Consider the following 22,199-nt stretch of genomic DNA (forward strand, 5'->3'; position numbering starts at 1 on the left):
ACAGCACCCCTTCCCCAGGCCCTGGATGGGGCCGTCCTACACCCCCCTCCCTCCAGCCAAGCATTGCATCTCCAGGACCCCCTACCCGGCCACCCCTTCTTCTTTCTCATGGTTTTTCTTTCAAACTGGGGCAGACATCCCTGCCCCTGTCACGCCAGCTTCACCTCTTCCCCAGGGACTCCAACCGGCCACACCAGGCTGCTGGAGAGAGAGGAGCCCTGGCGCTGGGAGAGATTAGATCATCCGGGGAAACCAGTGGTTCTGGCTTTGGTGGTTTCATCCCTGTGCCAGCCTTGGCTCTCACAGCCTCCTAGTTTGTTTTGCTAACAGCATAAGGTTTTATCTTGAACTGTCCAGGAAGTGTCTGGGCCTCCTAGGCAGGCAGGGCTGGGACCTGCAGGGAGATGCGATGGCTGCAGAGGAGGAAAGGAGACACCAGCAACCACCTAAATAACTAGTCCCTGAAGGGCTGGGCAGGGCAGTCTGGGGGCTTGGCTCAGTCTTGATATCTGCTTCCCTTTGGGAACTTTCTGAGAAAAGTTTCCCTTCTTTCCTTGTCCTCGGCAGCTCTTTGATGAACCTGGGGCAAGAACAACACCTCTCAGATGCTGGCGTGGGAAGCATCTCTTTTTATTTTACCTATCTATCTCTCAAGCTCCATCCTTTGGGTTTTTTTTATACCAGGGCTGAGGAAGGGGGCACCTCTAGATCTTTTCCCGGCTACACAAACCCGAGACTGCCCCGGGTCCTTACAGCCCCCTACCAGCTGAGGAGCTGGCTGGAGTGATGTTAACTTCAGCGAGCTACTGCGAGCTCAGCAGAGGTGCCTGCACCTGCCTGCAGGCTTGTGAGCACGGCGCAGTATTAATTACTCTCTGCAGGGGGGAGCGGGGGGGAGGGAAGAGTAATATTGTAACTGTAATGGACAGAATGAAATTGTCTTGGTTTAGAATTTAGCTTAGAGTCTCCATAAATTGCAGGTTTAGGTGTTGGCAGATGTCTGGGAAAGTCTCCTACTGTCCTGGGTCAGTGAATTTTTCTCAAGGTCGTTCACGTGGAATGAGCTGATAAACGGATCCAGAAATGAGCTGCAGATGGAGCTGAGGGTTCATGGGGGACCTGCCCTGTTTTTTCCCAGTTTCAGAAAGACACTGTGCTGGGAGCAGTTCCCAGGCACTGTAAATGAGATCCTGCTCCCGGGATTGACTGCACTTGGTTCGGAGGTGGCTCTGGGGTGCAGAGACTGAATGCAGGAACGTGGCAGCGAGGTCCAGGGGGCTGAGCCCCAGCTGTGCTGGGAAGAGTGACTGGGCTCTGCAAAAACAACTGGGAATGCCCAGTGGCTTGTGAGCATCAATGGGGCACTGGTGGGAGCTGGGGGAGCGCAAGAGGGGGTGAGGAGTGGGGCATACTCCGTGCTAGCTTGTGGGGAGCTGGTGAGGATGCTGAGAACTGCAGGAGCAAGACAGGATTGTGTGGTGGCTCCTGGCAGGTCTGTGCTGGGGGACTTAGGTTTATGGTGGGGAGGGCTGCCCTGTGGGGCATTTGGGACCTCAAAAACGATGAGCTTCAGCCATGGAAGATGAACAACCCCATGGTACAATCTGTGCAGCCAGGGATGGCGTGGGTGTGCGCAGACTGTGCTGCAGGGGGAGGTGACAGCGGGGTGTGCTCAGCCCGCGTTCCATGTGTGGGAGGTGGCAGCGGGGTGCTCACAGCCTGCACTCCATGGAGGGGTGGCACGGGGGTCTCTGTGGCAGGGGGACATGTACAGGCTGTGCGGCAGGGGTCGGTGATGCGGAGGGATGCAGCCTGTGTCTCCTCTGGGAGGAGGTGGCACAGAGAAGGGTACAAGCCTTGTCCTCCGAGGAGGTGGAAGAGGGGTGTGTGCTGCAGGAGGAGGCATGGGGGGCTATGCAGCCAGTACCACAGTAAAAGGGGGCACAGTGTTATGTGCAAGCCGTACTGTGTGGAGTGGTGACAGTGGGGTGTACACAGCCTGTACGCGGCGGGAGGTGACAGCGGGGTGTTCATAGCGTCCAGCCTTGGGCAGGTGATGACTCCTCTATAAGCAGCACGTCTGCAAGGAGGCAGTGGCGCTTACTTCCGTAGCCCATCAAGGAGAGCATCGGGTCTCTCCTGCCTGACAATCCCCGACCCCACCAGCACTTGGGACCTCATCCTTTGCTCCCCTGAAGGCTCACCCAGCCTGTGCTACCTGCCTGGGGCTCCTCACATTGGGCTTGGCTGCCTGGGTGGCTCTCATCTCTGGCCATTTCCCCTCTTCCCATCCTACTAAGCCAGATGCTGCTCATTCCTCCCTGCCCTCCTCTTCCTCTCGCTTCTCCGACCCCCAGGCTTTCCCCTGCCTGATGCCCTTGGAGCCAGTGTTGGTCCATGATGAACACAGGTTTCCCTAGCTTGGATCTGGGGGACTTCTTGATTTTTCCCCCCACTCTTCCCTCTTTTCTTTCACAATTGTATCTGCTTCTCTCCATCCCTCCCTCCTGATCTCTTCCCTGCTCTGCTCGGGCTGTGACCTCCCCCTTCCCTGTTGCTTTCCCCTCCCCATCAGTCTCTCCTGATGGACTGTCTGCTGGCCCTGCTACAGAGGGATGCTGAGCCCTCTGCAGCGCAGGGCTGAGTCCCTGGCTGGCTCTGGCAGCCGAGCTGTGCATCTCCTGCGTGATGAAAGCGCTGGCTGTGTGGGCAGCCACCCGGTCCAAGCCGCGCTGATTGGTATTCCCGGCACTGCTCTGCCTGCTCGGCCGGGCTCTCAGCTGCAGTGCTGTTCCCTGTGCTCAGACCAGCCTGGAGCAGGGCCCAGCCCTGCAGCCTGCTTCAACAGTCACCCAAATCCTGGGGCAAAACCCACCCCTGCGACAGGGACTGTCCCTGGCCACTTTGTGGCCGCCTGCCCAGAGAGCAGAATCACAGAATGGCAGGGGTTGGAAGGGACCTCTGGAGATCATCTTGGCCAACCCCCTGCCAAAGCAGGGTCACCCAGAGCAGGTTGGACAGCAACACATCCAGGTGAGGCTTGAATGTCTCCAGAGGAGACTCCACACTCTCGCTGGTCAGCCTGTTCCAGGGTTCTGCCACCCTCACAGGAAAGAAGTTTTTCCTCATGTTGAGATGGAATTTTCCATGTCCCAGTTTGCGCCCATTGCCCCTTGTCCTGTCACTGGGCATCACTGAGAAGAGTCTGGTCCCATCCTCTTGCCACCCGCCCTTCAGATATTGCTCAGCATTGATAAAGTCCCTTCTCATTCTTATCTTCTCCAGGCTAAACAAACCCAGGGCTCTCAGCCTTTCCTCACCAGAGAGATGCTCCAGTCCCTTGATCATCTTTGTAGACTCCACTGGATTCTTTCCAGTAGTTGCCTGTCCTTCTTGAACTGGGGGCCCAGAACTGGACACTTCAGCCATAGATGAAGGACGAAGGGAGTGGAGGGTGGGGTGCCCCCAGGTGAGGACAGAGCTGGGATGTTCTGGGACGGGGTGGAAAGGAGGCTGGGGTAATGAGAGGGTACATGATGTAGGGCAGGATGGGGTGGAGTGTTGCAGGGGAGAGCGAGGGCTAATGGATGCATGGAGCGAAGGAGCTCAGAGCAGCTCTGTCCCTGGGAACTATGTCAGCTCAAGGTGGGGAGGGTGTGGGGCAGCAGTGAGGAGGTGGATGCTGTGCAGTTGTGTCCCTGGAGCTGGTGTCCACCCGGGAACCCTGGTGTCAATCATGTCCAAGGGCCGTGCAGCTGGGCACGGGTTGACTCACGTGGGGCTGTGCCACGGTGGGTTGAAAAGAGCAGGAGCTCCCCTTCATGGAGTCTTGGACCCTCAGCCCCTGTGGTACCTTGACCAATCTCTCTTTTGCCGGCATATCCTTTTGAAAGATCCCCATGGAGCTGAGTCTCGTGCCAAGCCCAAAGCACCTTCCTCCCCCTCCGCCCTCCATCCCCACACAAACCTGTAGTGTGAGAGCACCTGCCCATGAAACCTTGGGCACAGCCCAGGTCCATGGGAGAGCTGTGCTCCTACGTACTGCCCTGCAAGCTGCAGTTACTCAACCCAGGCTCTGCTCTTGGGAGAAAATAAGATGGTCAATGGAGATTACTCCAAAGGAGACTCTTCCCACAGTCCCCTGCTCCTTCAGTGCCCCAGGAAGCACACAGTCTGCTCGGCTAAGGCAGAGAAGGATTGAACATTGGTGAGGAGGAGCCTGGCTGCAGGGGCACAGACCACCTTCGTTCCCCTCTTCTTGTCTAACGCTAGCTGCCGCGTCCATCAGTCCAACCTGGATAAAGCTTAGTCTTGGTTTCACTTCTGGGACCCAGGGTGACCTGTGACTCAGACCCACTCAGCCTTCCCCCAGCAGGTCCCTTGTTGACCTTGTTTTCTCTCTGACTTTCTGAACTTTTCTACAGGTCTCAGTCCACACCTTTGAGGACCTCCTTTCTGTACCCCACCAGTAATATATGTTTCTTTTCCTAGTGGGGTTCCCGGCTCAACCCTGTGGTTGAGAGCACAAGAGGAAAAGGAGGTCAGACAAAGAAAACAACTTGCTAAGATCCCTTAAAAACGTCTCCTAGTTGTTTTGTATCGATGTCTTCCCATGGTGTAAGCTGTTTACTGCCTCAGTCCTTCAGATGCTCACAGGAAAGAGTGGGTGGGAGAGTAGGTTTGTGACCTGCTAGGAGGGCAGGAGAAAGCTTGTACATTATCTCATCATTTACAGCCATTTTGGCATTCACAGCCATGCCCTGTGGATCCTGCCCAAAGATCCCTAAAGAGGCCCCTGCCCCAGGAGGTAAACATCCTTCTGAGCACCTCTTTGCTTGCAAAATACCCCCCTCCTATCTATTATCTAAACAGGGCACGGCCGGGCAGCCGCTGATCTTGGCAGGTTTCATCAAAGCTGTCTTTAGAGCCATCATTTGGGGAGGGCAGCAAATCACCACCTCTCCCTTGGAACTGCTCCTACTCCTTAGCGAAGCTGTCGGAGCAGAGTGCCCTGATTTAGCTCCTCTGAGACACCTCTAAAGGCCTGAGCAACCTGAAAGCCTGGAGCTATTTAGCTCCCACGTGGCCTGGTTTTCACATGCTCCAAACTCCCCAATGCTCTTGAGCAGCTGCAAAGCTGCTGCCAAGGAGGCTCTGACAGATATCCTGTCCCTGCTGTGGGGGGAACTTCTTTTCTGAGCTTCGGACTGAGATCGTGCTCTAAATGTCTTGCTAATGTGATGTCTGATGTTCCTCTTACACTAATCTGTTAATCTTTCTGCTTCTTCATCAAAAGCACTCAAGCCCAGTAGAAAGCAAAATCAGTATTTCAGATGTTTGAAGAGCCCTTCGTTATTATTCAGGCTGGGCAAGACCTTTTAGGATGTTGTGATTCAAGGCCCTGGAAGTGCCTGGAGGAGCTTGGGCTGGTTTTTTCCAAGGATTTCAAGTAGATCACAGTTTATTAAGGGCTATCATGTCTCTTGCCCAGAGAAGAGAGCTGAGAAACCTTCTTTAATGTTTAGGAAATTTTTCTTGAACCACGATCTGCAATGTCTGGCCTGAGGACTTGATGTCCCCTAAGATTTGAGGACAGGGTAAAAGCCAGCTGTCCTCAGCTCATCTACACCAGGGGTCCCATGCCGGCATGAATGGTGATGCCAGACCAGTGCAGGCGAGATAAGTGGCCTTAACAAGCCTTACAATATTACTTGTCTTACCTGTTTGATCTCTCCAAATGAAGGTTTGTCTTACCCAGTATCATCATTCATCATTAAGCGCAGATTGGTTGCAGACCACTAAAGCGAGGGCTCTGCTGATGTCTACGCCGTATTGGTGCACAGATGTATGGAATAGACACAATTACTTCACTGAGCAGGAAAAGCTTTTGCCCTTTGCCTATGGACATAGAGGTGGTTAGAAAACAGGGTTGCCATCAGAGGAAAATTTTCAATTTGAAAAAAAATCAGCAAGAATTTACTTTTTTTTTTCTTTCTATTTTGGCTCAAGTCAATCAACGGATATAGAAGTATAATTATAGATATTTTTCCTAATAATTTCTAAAGGCACAATTCTGACTGACCTTTTTGAATGTAACTTCATAATTAATACTTGGCTTGAATTCTGAAGTGAAAGTTACCTTTGCAAGAGCATCATTTTTTCATTTCTGCATGTCAGCAAAGATATTCCCACCCCACCCCCCCATCTTTGAAACAAGAAACTCACTTGAAAAATTATCTGATTTCAACAAATTGACATTTTTTCCATTCAAAGTCTTCCATTGAAGCATTCCTGGTTATCTTTATTATAGAATCCCGAGTCTACGGCTTGGAAGCCTCTGCTCTCCCCAGAGCTTTCAATACTATCTGTCAGCTCCACTGGGTGCAACTGGGAGCCAGATTAGGTCATTATTTTCCCAGCATTATTTTCCCACTCTGCAGCTGTTGGATTCCTCGAGGCCTTTATTCAAGTGTTAGTCCCAGTCCTAGAACCTTTTTCTCCACGGGATCTTCAGATGGTTTTAACGTGATTATGAGACCTCCTTCTGTGTCCCAAGCAATTTCCGCTCTGTACCAACTATCTACAAAATGGCTCTATTATCAGCTTGAAGGTGATAGACATTTCAGGACACCACGGTCAGTCCAATTTAGACATTATTCCATAAAGATTATGACCCCTTTAGATTTTATGATTCACCCTTCAGACGATTTATTTCCATATTTTCCTTTCCAGTCTTCATTTCAACCAAAGAAAAGCCAAATTGCACATCCTTGAAGGGCTCAGAGCTCTGATAGGCTGAGAGATTAGGCAATCTCTGTCCCGAGGCTGTCTAAATAGGTTTCTAATTGTGTTAGATCTTGCTATGAGTTAGATAAATTCTATCTGACCAGGCAGGTTGGCACCGGGCTTTGGCGGCTTCTTTGAGCATCATGCAAATTTCAGGAGGCTTCAGGGCACCTATGTGGAGTCAGCCCACATTTTACCCAGATTTATTCATTAAATAGTGCCTTGGGATGCGATGTCCATTTTATGATGGCTTTTCTGCTATCATTATTTCTGCAGGACTCGTAGCACCTCTCTTCTGACTGCAAGGTCAGCACTTGCTAATTGTCAGTAATGGAAGCCATGCGAACAGCCACTTAGGAGAGTGGCTGTTCAGATAATGCCTGGGTTTGGGTGATGTGATTCGCACGGGTTCCCATGCGTCTTTCCTCCAGTTGTGGATTCCTTCTGTAGCTTCATTTGTCAACAATGAAAGAGCTAAAAGGTTGTTGGGGACAACCCTTACTTTGGACACTGGGATGGGGATGGACACAAGGATTTATGGACAGAGCACAGCCGTCAAACAAGACCTCATGAGCATCAGATGGACCAGAACTGTCAGTCCCATTGCTAATGTGCTTTGTGCAACCACTGTGATTGTGATGTAGGTGATCCCAGCAAATTGTCAGACTGATAGATCAGAAAACTGGGCCTTGAAATTGTCAGTGCTCATTTGGAGATACCACGTTCAAATTTGGGGAGGCCTGAAAGGTTTTTTTTGAATGCAGGAGGGGTCTTACAGATGTGCATAGACCACACCTTTGCCTGGAGCTGGGTCCATCTATCTCCCTTCCTTGTCTGTGCTGGCTGGAGGTCCACGCAGGCAGTTGTCATGCCTGGTTGCTCCATCCCTCCCTTGTCCAAAGCAGGCAGAGCCCCTGGGACCTGTCCCCTTGCCCTGCACCAGCTCTTTCCTCAATTCCTTCATGTTGTGCTAAGAGGGAACAATCCAGTCCTGCCAGGGAACTGCAGCTCTGGCGTGATTTGTTCCAGTGTATGAAGTGATAGTGAGCCCTTGTGCCTCTGAAAATCCGGACCTGGAGATGCTGTGGCAGGGCAGAGAGGAACCTCTGGGGCAGACAGGATCCCCAGATTGTGAAAGGGGCCAGAAGGGCACAGGAGGGAGAAGCAGAGGAGCAGAGGGTTACCATAGGTGCCAGGAGGCTAACATCAAGCCAGGGTAGCATTTACTTTTGTTGCTTTTGTTCAGACACTCTCACTCCCTTATCATGCTGCTCTGCCTGGTGCCACGTAGCATTTCAAGCTCTTCACATCAGGTGCAGGTATGGCAGCCCTGGGCATGAGGGTGGGTGCAGGAGAAGTGGGGGATGCTCTTGGGGGTTTTCCTCTCCAAAAGTCAGTGCAGCATCTGAACAGTGCGCTACTGGGGTAGCACAGGAAAGGATGGGAAGAGCTATCTGCTCTGACTCCCTCCTCACCCTAAAACACCAGCAGAAGTACAAGCTGTTGCTCAGACGAGCTGTAAAATGGTCGAATGTTTGTGGCCCGAGCTCAGCTTGTGTCCTGTTTCTTAGAGCCAGAGTGTTGCCCTGGACGGTTCTTGGCGATTCAGGTCCAGCTTTCCTCAAGGCTTGCCCTGGTTTCCACAAGCACAATGTTCCCCTCAGCCTCCTGCTCCGAAGCCCATGCTGCATTGCACTGGAGCCCTGCTCCTCTCCAGACATGATACTAGCAAATAAAATAATTCTCACATGCAGCAAAGTCTCCATACATAAAAAGTTGGATCTGTGTAGCTTGGGGCATGGTCTCTGTGCTTATCTTTTTTTTTTTTTTTTTCGCCAGTGACCAGGGATGCTGCATAGATCCAGGTTGGTTTGTAAAAGAGAGGGGGTTCATGAATTAATTTGAAGTTGACTAACTCATGTGCTACAATGGCTCCCTTGTCACTTATTTTTATATTCTGGGCATTGGGTCTGACATTGCCTTTCGCTTTCAGCCCTGTGAGTTGCTGCATTGTGGCAGCTGTTGGGGAAGCAAACTCCTTTGGCAGCTGGCTGAAAGGCCGTTGAGGCTCCTGGCATGTGGGGAGGCGCAGGAGCAATTGGAGGCTGCCACATGAGCCCATTAGCCGCAGATCCTGCTTTCAAATTGGCAGAGAGGTAGTTAACAATTTTGATATTTCCACTGCTCCAGTGTTAATCAGCAGCTCGGGGGGGAGCAGGGCGGCTCGCCTCCATGGGGGCTATTGCACCACACCATTCCTGTCAGCAGGGAAAAGGTGCCTGGGGCAGATTTTCAGGTTTCCTTTGTGAACAGAGCTATTTCTGGTCCGTCAGATGGGACCTCGTCTCCTGCCTCTTGGTCCATGCTGCCTGTGCAGGGGGTGATGCCGTGCATTTGGGGGTAGCCGGTGCGACATCCCACAGCCCTGTTCCCTCGTAGCACTGCTCTCATTTTGGCTGAGTTTGTTTTCCCCGGGTTTAGCAAGGAGAAATAGTTTGGTGCAGGTCCTGGTGAGAACTGGAGGTGTTTTTGATGAAGGAAAGAGGCAGGAGGGAGTGGGGCTGAGGAGGGTGGGGGTCCCCTTAGTCCCCCCAGGGTGGGGGCCCTCATGGTAGAGGGAATCAGGACAGAGAAGCCCCTTGGCAGGGTTTAGTGTTGGGTGGTTTTGGAGTGTGCAGCCAGGACCAGGCAGGTTGGGGAAGGCTGTTGGGGAGAGCCCGAGAAAATTACTCATCAAAACAAGCCCCTGCTACTGTCAAATAAGCCCCAAAAACTGGAACCTTGGGTGTGACCCTGGCTTCCCCGTTGAGGAAAGGCGGTGGCAGAGGTGGAACAGGCACCGAGAAGGGCAGCAGAGCTGGCCCGACCTGCTGGGCATCTGCGGGAGGACAGGTTGCACTTACCCGCCTGCCGCAACTCATGGAGAACGCAGCAGAGCGGGATGCAGCACGGATCTGTGAAATTGGAAAGGGATAGAGCGAGGAGCAATTACTCATGTTTTCTCATAACCCCGCAGGTAGGAGAGGTTCAAGGAAAAATTACCAGGCAGCAGATGTAAAAGCAAAGGGAAGTGCTGCTCCACGTAGCACATGGGCAGGGAGCTCATTGCTGCAGGATGCCATGGAGGCCAAAAGCAGGTGTAGGCTTAAAAAAAAAAAGGCATGAGAGCACTTGACAGAGGATGGGGGTCATTAAATGTATGAGCTGCAAATGATTCCTTGCTCAGGAAAAAAAAACCAAACCAACCTGAGCTGCAGCACAACAGAAACCCGCTCGATTTACCAGAGGATAAATGTCTTCATCAGAGCATCCACCGTTGCTGGAGGCAGCTGCCGGTGCTCCCTGCAGAAAGTGGGGGACGGGGACTGGGTTCGCTCCTCAGATGTACAGGCTGGCACAGGCAGGTCTTCCCATCAGGAGTATAAGAACGAGCACTGGGGAAAACCTTGAAAAGAGGTTTTTTTCCAGATCCACAATTCCTCAGCTAAGAAAATAGACGGCTTTGCCCCAAATCCCATTTCTAGTGCAGCAGCAAAGTGGAGACAGCAGTTACAAATAGAAAAACAATAAATACTGGAGGGGGGGAGGAAAGGGAAAAGGGAGGGAGTGTATAGCAATTAGTAGAAATGAGTAGCTATGGAGTGTAGAAAATTGACAAGGAAAGCCAAAAACATTTGGGGGAAATCAATTTTGACAAGCTAAATGCAATAAGGAGTACTTTAAAAAATGTGCTAGGAAGAGGTGGAATCCAGTAATTGTCATTTCCAAATGGAGATTGCAAAATTGTTAATTATGTAGAAAAATGCAAAAGTATTCAACAAATAGTTCTGGTAATTTGGACTGCAACATAACAACATAGGATGCAGTACCTGTCAATGTGTTGATAACCAGCAACGACATTCAAAATATCATCTCCTTGAAATAGGGACGAGGGGCAACGGGCACAAGTTGGAACATAGGAGGTTCCACTCGAATATGAGAAAGAATTTCTTCACGGTGAGGGTGACAGAGCCCTGGAACAGGCTGCCCAGGGAGGTTGTGGAGTCCCCTTCTTTGGAGATTTTCAAGACCCGCCTGGATGCAGTCCTGAGTAGCATTCTCTAAGCAATCCTGCTTCAGCAGGGGAGTTGGACTAGATGATCTATACGGTCCCTTCCAACTCTAAAAAAATTCAGTGAAATTCAGTGAAATAGTGATATTTGAAATAATCGAACGAAATAATTTGTGTCAAAGAGTCTGATGTAGGAGCTTTCTGACCTGGGGGTGTTACTGGAGCCGGGGACCCCAGGACGGGGCAGGAGGAGTGGGAGGGCAGGGATGCAATGAGGCAGCTGGAACAGTGATGGGGATGCTGTGTGTAGCGCACACTGTCCTCGCCAGCCTCGGGGAACAACTGGATTAATAGCTGAGGCAGGAAACTCAATGATGGAAATAGCATCGACGTCAGTCAACGCAGTTTGAAGGGAGAGGATACTGGGCAGTGTCATTACATGACAGGTCCAGCTCTTAAACCTTTCCTTAGGCATCTGCTCTTGGCCACAGTGAGGAACAGGACCTGCTCTGGGCATAGCTGCGGGTCTGAAGAAGCAGAGCTGGTTTTATGTTGGTGTGAGATTCCACGCAGCTGATCAACTTGGAGTTTGATGAGGACACCAAGCTGATAATGCATTATGCTATTACTATTATTATTTTGAATTAACACTACTCATTATAAACAAAATATTGTTAGATAGATGAAAATTTGGTTTATCAACAGCTTAGTGAAGAAAAGCAGGCACTGGTTGGGAGTCCTTGTGGAACAAGGTTCTCCTGGAGGAGCTCTTCAGCAGCAGTACTGTGCCTGCTGCCATTCAACGTTGTAATCAACGATCTGGAAGTAAAGATAAAATCACCGCTGATAAAATTTGCAGCTGACACGGAGATTGGTGGAGTGGGAGATCATGATGAGGATAGAGCAGTCATGCAGAGCGATGCAGATTGCTTGGTAAACTGGGCCTATTTAAACAAAGTGCATTTTAATGCAGCCAAATGTAAAGTTGTACATTGAGAAGTAGGGAATGCTGGTTTATATCCTGGAAAGCACTGACTTTAAAATGGATTTAAGGGTCACACTGCATGAGTAGCTCAACATGAGCCCTCACGGTGCTCCCGCCAAAGGGCTAATACAGTCTGCAGATGAAAAAAAAAACGGAGAGGTAGGAGGAGTAGCAGGCTCTGAGGAAAGCCCTGGTGAGATGGCACCAGCAGTCATGCAGGGATTGCCTCTGATGAGGAGTAGGGAAAAACCAGGGCAAGTAAAGATGAGGGCAACAAAAGTGCTTTCCTGGCTTGCAGGGTGAGACTTAAGGAACCCAGTTTTACTTCTCAAAAAGAAGATTGAGGCGTGCCTTGACTGCACTGTACAAGCAATTTCTTGTGTAGAAAACATTGCGTGCTGAAAGGCTCTTTAACCTAGCAGAGAAAGGTCAAACAAAACCCAGTTTCTGCAAGTCAATGCCAGACAAATGGATTCAGTGTCTTTCCTTGACTCCAGAGCAAGGCTCTCCGGGTGGAAAGCTTCAGCCAGACACAAGCTACTATTATTTTTGAAGTCACAGTGTGGTGGGGACTGTGCAGAGTACGAGGGGGGCACTAACCCTCATCGGTGCCAAGCTTTGAGCTGGGGATGAGCCATGGTGACAGAGCAAAGCAGTTTTGGGCAGGCAGCTGGGGTGCAGGAGGAAGCTGTGGGACAATGTTGCCTGGCATGGTGGGCAGTGATGTCTGTGCAGTGAAGAAGGCTTTTGCTGGCTTTACACAGCTGCATAGCCTACAAAGTGGGCTGGGAGATGTCCTCTGGAGGCAGGCACACAGTTCTGCTGAAGGCAGGACTGCCTTCAACCCAGCTCCTCCAGAGCTGCCCATGAAGACCTCCTGAGAGGTGCTTGCCTATCCCTTCACGACAAAGATTGCACCATCTGCTTGGGCAACCTATCGCACTTGGCTAAACCTACCATCATATTTTTTTCCAAGTGGCCAACCTCAGTTTTCTCAGCTGCAGGTGAAGGCCATTCCTTCTTGTCTGTCCATGGTCAACAGCAGCAGCCTTCGCTTTGCAGAAGGCTTTGATGAGCTTGAAGGCTGCTGCCTTTGCCTGGACACAGCTCTGCCTCTGAAGTCCTACTTGAGCCCAACAGAGCAAACGGATCCCTGTGTGACTGACTTCAAGACAAAGCGCCTGTTTATGCATCCCAATTTAGATGCATTTTTTGGTGAGAGATTGACACCACTGACAGAGAGTCAACCCATGATCTGTCATAACCCCCAGTCCTTCAGCCAGCCTGCTGCTTGAGCGGTGATTATTTTTTCCCAAGTGTGCAAATGTGACAGATATATTCCACATCTGTCATCCAAGCAGTTAATGAAAATACAGGCCAGCCATGGACTTGGGACACAACCCGTAGAATTTCATTTGATACATCGTCCCAGCTAAAAGGCCTGTCTTCAGTAATTACTTTCTGAATACAACTTTCTAAATGCTTTGCATCCACCCTGCAGTGAATTGCACTTTATTACCTAAGCAGAGAAGTACTATGCTGCAACTACGCTGTTTTCCTGCATTACTTATGAGAATATCATCTAAAATAGCGTCAAAAAACTTCCTAAAGTCAAGATATAACATTTACTGCTCCTCCTCCATCCACAAGGCCTGATGTTTTTTCAAAGGAAGAAGTTCAATGGCTTGACATGTTTGTTTGTGACAAACCTACAGTGGCTGTTACTCATTTCCTTGTTATCTTGTAGGTACTTACAAAGAGTTCTTTTATCTGTTTCAGTATTTTTCCAGGAACTGAAATTAAGCTAACTGTTTTATAATTCTCCAGCTCTTCTTTTTTCTCATCTTTATAGACAGACGCTATTTCAGCTCACTTCCAGTCTTCTGGAAGCTCCCTGATTCTCTACAAAATCTTTAAAAAAAAAAAAAAGGAAAGCAAAAAAAAAAAAAAAAAAAAAGTAAAGCTCTAACAGCTCTGAAGTTACTTAAATCAGGTCTCTAAGCACCTGGGGTGAATTTAATCAGGTCCAACCAACCTAAAAGCAGCTAGCTCATCTAAATGCTCCCTGTGTGTTCCTTCCCTCTGTTAGTCTTGATTCCTTCCTCTTCCTCGTTGGTGCTAACTGTGTGGGACGCCTGATTGCCACTCAGTTATAGCAAAGACATCAGCAAAAAAAAAAAATATTCAGCCTAAATGGTGTGTTGGTTCCTCTCCCTCTTGATCACCTTCAGGTCGCCATTAAATAGCTCCTTCTTGGGCTCCTTCCTATATTTACGGGTGATTTTGTATCTTTTTCTCTCCCTTGGTGTTTGTGTTTCGTTCGCTGCACTCATCATCCTGCTCTTGCCCTGTGAACTCGTACTACCCTTTCCACTCCTCGGTAATCACAACAAAGAAGGATTTTATGGAAGGATTTGTAGGAGGATAACGATGTAGCTTAGTGGCTGTTTGCAGGGAGCTCCTCCCAAGCATGAGGCAAAGCTGGGGAGAGAAAGTGTGAAGTAGGGTCTTTGAAATGTTTAACGAGCAGACAAAAGAAGTGATGGTGACCTTTGATGGAGAACCTCTTAGGATGAGAGATGGAGTCAGGCCAGAGGCTGGAAGGTGGGGATGATGTCACTGTAGCTTTGTGCTGGGCAGTGATCCCATTAGTGGCTCTCAGGAGAGGTGGGCTCATCCATGTGGGTCTCTGAGACCATCAACGGTGCATGCAGGGCCTGAGTGCAAAAGGGAGTCCCCAGATGAAGGGTGGGGGCGCAGTGATTCAGGATGATGTGCTAATGGGAGATCTTTCTGGAACCTGCCTGTCATGGGAGAGGGCATCTGCCCAGGGTTGTCTCTGGGTGGAAAAGGAAGCTGGGGCATGAGGTGTGGAGGGAGCTGGTGGGCCAGGGGTGCACAGGGACTGTGCAAGGTGTGCTCCTTGTGTGGGGTGGTGTTTGATGGAGTGCTTTTGTCTGGGGTGGAGCCAGGTGCTGTGTCTGTTGGTCTGGCTGCAAGGGGCTGATGATGGACCCTGCTGGTGTCGGGAGCTGTGGGCAGGAACCCTATGTATATATTTAGGGGTCAGGTTTGATGCCGCCCCCTTTGCCTGCGTCTGCTGGGTGGGTGATGCAATAGCTTTTCTATTCTCTTCTCTCCCAGTTACCTCATCGCCGAGTGACGTTCTCTGCAGCCAGCCAGGCTCAGGACCTGCAGGATCCCTCCCAGCACAGCTACTATGACAGCGGGCTGGAGGAATCAGAGACCCCAAGCAGCAAATCATCATCGGGGCCCCGCATCGGGCCACTAGCCCTGCCTGAGGATCACTATGAACGCACCACGCCCGATGGCAGCATCGGGGAGATGGAGCACCCTGAGAACGGTATGTGCTCGCCGCATGCATGCCTGGTCCCTTCACCCAGTGCCCTTCACCCGAGGCTCTTCATCCTCAATGCTGAACCTCCCCTGCTGTGGGTGAGATGGGGCAAGGAGATCGGTTGGGACAGGCTTGCCACACTCAAGTCTGGTGGGGCTGGGAGGCTGGAGAAGAGCTGAGACTCAAAGCAAGATAGTAGCAAGAACACAGTGGGGAGGGGAGAGATGGATGAGGGGGAGGAGGTTTGGGGAAAGCCAGGAGATATGGGAGTGGGAAGAGCAGAGGAAGCAGATGGGTTTGGCATGATGTAGACAGGGGACCCAACAGAATGGTCCAAGATAGCAGCACAGGTGGCACATGATAGGGGTTGTAGCCCAGCTGATGGTGAGCTTAGTGCTGCAGTCAGGTGGTCCCATGGGTGCTTGCCCCTGTGGCAAGGCAGAGGTGTAGGGGTGGTCGGAGCATGATGCATCTCTCCATGCTATGGTGGGTGTTGGAGCCGTGGGAGTTTCCCAGGGAGCAGAAGGGGAGAGCAGGTTTTGTAGCACAGATTGGGGTGAGGAGATACGTGGAGTGGAGGATCAGAGAGCATGGTGGTGGCAAACCCTAGAGCAATGTGTCCTGCCTTCATTGGGCCCTTCAGGTCACCTCTTGCTTGGGTCCACCTTTACCTGAGAACCCCACCAGAGGTGTCCACAGTCTCACTGTGGGAGAGCTGGCTTTCCACCACCCTGGCACAGCTTCAACCCCAGTTCTGCTCCTTGTGCTGCCTCTGTGCGCCTGCCTGACTACCCCCAATGAGCCCACTCCCCAAGCTATCTTCTCTGGCCAGCTTAAGTTGCTTCCTCGGACTTGGCTCTGGCTGTGCACATACATCAACTTTCCTGTACCTGCTACCTTCTGTGCTCTTGTACTGAGGGGAGGTTGCATTGGAGCATTGGAGCATGCTTCAAAGGAATTTCTGGGAGGGAAAAAGAGGAGGTGCAGAGAGTTCTTATGAAGTCTCCTCCTACTTCTGAGAGCGTTCTTAACTTTGGAACAGGGCCATATGCGGTATGAAAATGGTTGAGAGTGTGTTCAGCTGGTCTAGGGAGCTGCAAACCTGCTGGGTCTCCCTATTAAGGAACACATAGGGGCTAGGGTAGTTTGTGGTCTTGTCTAGTGGAACATTTCTCCCTTCTTCCCAGATTAGTTCCTGGAGTAACACTGGATTTTGCTATGCTACGATCATTGAAGCAAGGTGTGGTGGTGCCAGGTCTGACAGTGTGCCCAAATCCATTTCTTGCTCTTGCAATACGAGGCACCCTCCTGTCTAGCAGTGTTGTGCAGATCACTTTCTTCCCAGAAGTACCAGCCAGTCAGCTGGGAAGAGCAGTATAGAGAGGTTCCTGGAGTCCTGACACAGGACTGGACTTCCCAAGTGCCCTTGACTACCAGCTTGTGCCTGCAAGAGATGCTTGAAGGGCATGTGGGCAAGGAGATGCTACACAGCTGTGCTGAAGGATATAGGAGGGCAGCGGTGATGATGGGGCTGGAAGAGGAAAGTCTGAGCCTGTGAAGGTGACAGGCAACCCAGAGATGATGAGGGAGGAGCAGGGCTAAAATTAGAGAGAGGAGGACCTGGAGGATCTGCAGCAGGAGATGGAGGGCCTGTTGGATCCTGTCGTCCTTGAGATGTTTTTTGTCTGCCCAATGGGGATGAGCAGACCCAAGGAAATCTAGGAGAAACTGCCCGGAGCAGTGGTTCTCACAGGGACAGAGCACCCGGGTTTGACTCCCTGCCCACAGCATCACAAAAACCAGCCTCTCCTATAAATTAGACATCTCCCTCGCTTTGCACAAGAGACCCTGGGTATGTTCACAGCCCAGGAGGACAGAAATCACCACAGACTTGTCCAAAAACAAATCCGTGTGTGATACAGACATGTGCAGTGGCTCCCAGGGGACAACCGTAACCCTCTTCTGCTTGCTGTCTCCCAGCCTGTCCTGGCTTGGCTCCCTTCGTGTGGCAGTGGTTGGGAATCAGGCTCCGGTGCCTCCAGCAGCAGTCCTGACCTGGATAAACCCAGTTCAGCGCAGAGGCCACGGCAGGCCAAGGCTCTGGGGAATCCACCAGCATTAGCTCTAGTTGGTCCTCATGCTCTGCAGATAATCTGACAAAGGCAGTTCAATGACCTTGAGGGGCTGGGGTCAGGGTGGTGATCTGTTAAGCAGACTATTAGGGGACCCTGGCACTGGGCCAGGTGATTTGGAGACGACAAGTTACTGGCCAAGTTAGATCAGTTCATCAGAGTTGTGTTTCCCATGGTCCCCCTGGCCAAGACATGGCACATCAGATCACTCTGTGGTGCAAACAAGACCTCTCTGTCCTGTTTGTCCAGAGAAGGGTCATGTCTTGCTTCCTGCAAAGAGTCTCCAGTGATGTGGAACTGTCATGACCTTTTGGCGGACTGTCTCACCATGCCCTTGTCTTGGCTTCTGCAGCTGCTCAAGCAGCACCAGCCCCTCAAAGAGATCAGATTTTGTTTCTTTGTGAAGCTGGGAAGACTAAGCCATTCTTGACCTCATATTAAGCTGAAGAGACTAATTGGATCCCGCACACCCTATCTTGCGGCACGAGCGCAAGACTGACACGACTGTGCATTTTCTAGGCTTTCATCTAGTTATAAATATCCAACATAACAGGGCTTCCATTGCTTTCTCCAGGAGATTATCCCTGCAGCCGAACCAATCTGATAAGCAAGTATGCAAGGCTATTTATAGCTTTTCAACTGGAAGACAGATCCATGCCTTTTCTTTGTAGATGGTTCTTCACTTGATTAACACACATATCAGTGTCCTCCTTTTTTGGACACCTTTTACAGTGCAGACTGCAGTAAAATGCTGTATTGCAGGGGCTGAGCCAGGTCCTTTTCAGGAGGAATTACGATGATTCTGATGAAGACTCCTCCAGTATCTTGGCACTGATGTGCCAGCTCCTCAGTCATCCCAGGCATTTGTCATCCCTGGTATTTTACCTAGCTGCCCACTGTTTCCTCCCCAACATTTTGCCATGCTGTTATCCACTTCTGTGGGGTACACTGAGCTGGGAACTGAGCTTAGTCTCCCACTTGGCCACCCGTTGCTTTCGCTAACGACATCTGCTCCCCCTGTATCACAGATTTGCTTTAGTTGGAAGGAGCCTGGGAGTGATTCTGCTCTGCAGAGGATCTGCCCTGCCATAATGCACACAGAGCTTGGATTATGAAAGTCCCAGTCTCTCTCCATTGATGATGAAGAGAATTTAGTAAGATTACAGGACCAAATACGTGCAATATAGGAAACGTTACATGAAGGCTGTTTCACTCCATCCCTGTGGGGCACAAAGGTACCTGAGACGACAATGTATTGGATGAAACATTTCTGAATTGTGTTCTTCAGCCCACAGAACCACAGAACAGGGGCAAATATTTGATCTGTTTTATCCCAGTTATTCAAAATGAGGACCCCATGCCACTTTTAATGCATGCCATTACAACCCCGCACTGAATATGTAATTAACAATCATCTCATGATCTTTCACAATGCACTTAGTGCAGTTGTATCTGTACTTCACAGATGTTAATGAGTTTATCCTCACAACTCCCCTTCCAGGGAAGAAATTCCACCATGGGTGGGGAATGAACTAGAAAATTATAATCTGCATTTCCAAGATGCCTGCTAGCTTTGGGTGACCCCCTGGATGAGCTGGCAGCTCCTCAGTCTGCCCTTTTCAGAAAGTGAGAGCCGCCGTAGGATCCCAGTACTCCTGAGCCACGAGGCAGGTCTCTAGCTGCTCTTGGATGGTGAAGCTGAGGCGGCATCAGCCACCTCCGGGCAGCTGCTGATGTATGAGGCATGAGCAGTGTGACTTTGGGACCTTGTGGCAGAGCTAGATGTAAAACCCACTCGCCTGGCTCACCGCCATAGGCTTTTCTGGCAAGACCAGCCTTTTTCTCATGGTGTCCTGTCTCCTCTGCACACCTCAGCACAGCTTGACCAAATGAATTGAGATACCATTTCCAGGCATTGGCTGCTGGACTTAATAAAACCCTTTCTGCCCAGATTTTTCTTTGTTTTGAGAAAGGCTGGTAGATTGATGCATTGTAAAGCCAGAAGGAACAGCTTGTGTAACCCCTGTGTGACACAGGCCATAAAATTTTACCCTGTGATTTCTGCGTCTCACCACTGCTGAGGGGAAGCACTCCTTTGGAAAGATTCCATTTTGATAGCAAACTGGAAATGGTGGCAAGTGTGCGAGATCCCTGGAGAGCCCTTTCCAGGGGTAGATCCTCTCTGCCCCCCATTTCACAAGCCTACACTTAAATTCTGCTTACGCTGCTCGAGCTCCCATTTCTTTCCATTGAATCTTACGATCTTAGAAGACACCACAATTCATGCATACTTGTAGATCACATGCAGGCAAGTCAACATTTAAAGTTCTCGTTGATTCACTCAGAAACTGAGTCAAGTCCCTTACGGTGCCAAGGCAAGACGTTTTGGCAGCTGGGTCTCGCTTCCTTTCCTCCCACCCTTCCTTGGGCTCCTCCCAGCCATTGCCATCTGCTCATGGCACCACCACAGACCTGCAGCCCCATTCCTGGGCAGCAGCAACATCTGGCACATCTTGGATGTAAGTGCTGCTTTTTGGCAACCCTTGCAAAGGCAGCCTGGGGAGATTTGTTTCCTCCTGCTCCCCTTTGCCACACTTCTGATTATAGTTCAAGTCTGCCGTTCCTTCTTACCATTTTTTCTCTGCATGATTGCTGGTTTGCCAACAAACTTTTAGTGGTGTGGATGTGTCCAGATGATAGCCTGCAGCTCTCCAGCAGCAGTCGGTGGCATCCATATCAGCACCAGGCACAGAGATAATGTGACTGCCAGTCTTTCGCTTTGTAGTCTCACGACAGGCATGTGTTTCCACCACATGACACAGAGCTGCTTTTGACTAGGACTTTGCTGTGCATGCACTCTGCCATATCATAGCACCTTGAGAAGGCGGGTGGCTCAGAAGAGGACTTCCAAGCCAACGGTCTCTTCTCATGGTGCTGAGGTGGATTTGCAGCACTGGGCAGCCACTACCTCCGGTTCTCTTCTTCATGTCAGTCTGGTCATGAGCTACTTTTTAAGGTTCTCACTGCTTTTATTGTTCGGTTCCTTCCAGCCAGCAGATGGGACCAAAAAAAATTACATTCTGTCTCCTCCTCTGGCAGAGTGAAGTCTCTAAATCTTAAAACCTATTCTTCTTTTTTTGCATTATCTTTAAATGTCCCTTTTGTCTTGCAGAAAGTGTTCCAAGCACATGTTCAGTCTGGGGATTTTTTTTTTTTTTTAAATGTACCCTGCAGCATTTTTTCTTTGTTGTCGAGGGCTGAGGAATGCTTTTGACTGGGCTGCTGTCTGGGATGTGGGATTCGAGCTAGCTCTGTGCTGTTCTCAGTCAAACACTGGTGAGCCCAGAGAGGATGTCTGGTACACAGACCTCTTCTATTCCTGAAAGGTCTCACACCTTGTGGGAGAAACCTGAAGGTGTGGCGTAAGACAGGGTAAGTGCTGCTGTGTGTGGAATAAAGGAAGATGGTCTCTGGCTGGCACTGCACCGGTCTCCTCTTTGCTGACTGAGAACCAGCAGGTCACGCATCTGACCAGTTGAGGACCATTGGGTCTTACTGGTGCTTGGATTCCTCTCTAGCTGAGATATTGTGGGATTTTTTTAACTGATCTGCAGCCCTTTCTTTTTTCACACTGACTATTGACATCAGGGCTGGAATTACTTGGTGCAGATGTTTTGTCGTTACTAGCGGTTTCCAAGTCCTGCTCTTGTTAAGGGTATGCATACTCTCTGTGACCATCTTCTGCATCTCATCTGCTTCTACAAATTATGTCTGGGTTTCTCAGTGATCTTCAGCTCTACAGGCATCTTCATTTCTTCATAAGAAATCACAAGCTTCTCTAGTTTCTTCACTTAATGTTGGTTCATCCCCAAAGACAGCTTCTGATTTTCCTAATCGCACTGAAGAGAGAATGTGGGAAAAGATTCTTATCACAAAAGACAACATCCAACAGATTGCAAATGGTCATGGATTACACCATCTTGGTTTCAACACGCCATTTCTGTCTGAGCTGTAATTTCAAACTTGTTCTCACCCTATTTCTTCTTTTCCGTATTTTCCAGCACCCGTGTCTGGGTAAACTCTCTTACAAAAGAGCCGTTCCGGTCAGACCTATTGTGTTTGCCATGTCAACCAGGTCATCTTCCTTAATTGTACCCAGGATCCCAGGGTAAACAGGGTACAGCCGTTTTTTCTTCCCCAGACTGAGTAACAAGTACATTGCTACCAGCTACAGAGAATGCCTTTAATCCTTTCAAGACCTTCTAAGAAGGATGCTACTCACTTCAGAGGTTGTCCGAAATAGCTTTAATAATTTATTTGACAGTGTCTTTATTGTCTCACAGGATTATGTGGTAGTGCGCATGTAAGATTGTCCTCGAGTTCTCCAAAGATCCTTGGCAGATCCTGCGCATCTCTAAAGGAGTTATTTGAAGGACCCAAATTTCTCTGTTGGATTCAGATGACTTTTTTTCAGCCTTTCTGTCCCTGACTTGTAGTTACATTACGTGATTATGAAAAATCTAGGCAGGACAGTCATTCTGAGTCAATACCCAAGAGATAAAAAGCTTCATATTTCAGTAGGAAGGTCCCTATGGCTGTATGTGTACCTCCTGCATTCGAGATTGAGTTTTTTGAGTTTTATGCTATTCCTTGTGATCCTGGGCTGAGCCATAACATCTTCCATTCCCTCTTGCTGTCTGTGGCAAGATGATGGAAATTAGTGAATGTCATCTCCCTTCTTTTATGTCCTTCACATTCTTACTACTCTGGACCTACTAGATGGAGAAAATCTTGTCATTTTTCTTAATCTTTGGGGTTTTTTCCATTTGGAAGCCCTACCCAACACAATCCTCCCCTTTGCTATCATGAGCACACATCTCAGGGAGG

Source organism: Numenius arquata, chromosome 11 (genome assembly GCF_964106895.1).
Source record: "Numenius arquata chromosome 11, bNumArq3.hap1.1, whole genome shotgun sequence".
Taxonomy (NCBI): domain Eukaryota; kingdom Metazoa; phylum Chordata; class Aves; order Charadriiformes; family Scolopacidae; genus Numenius; species Numenius arquata.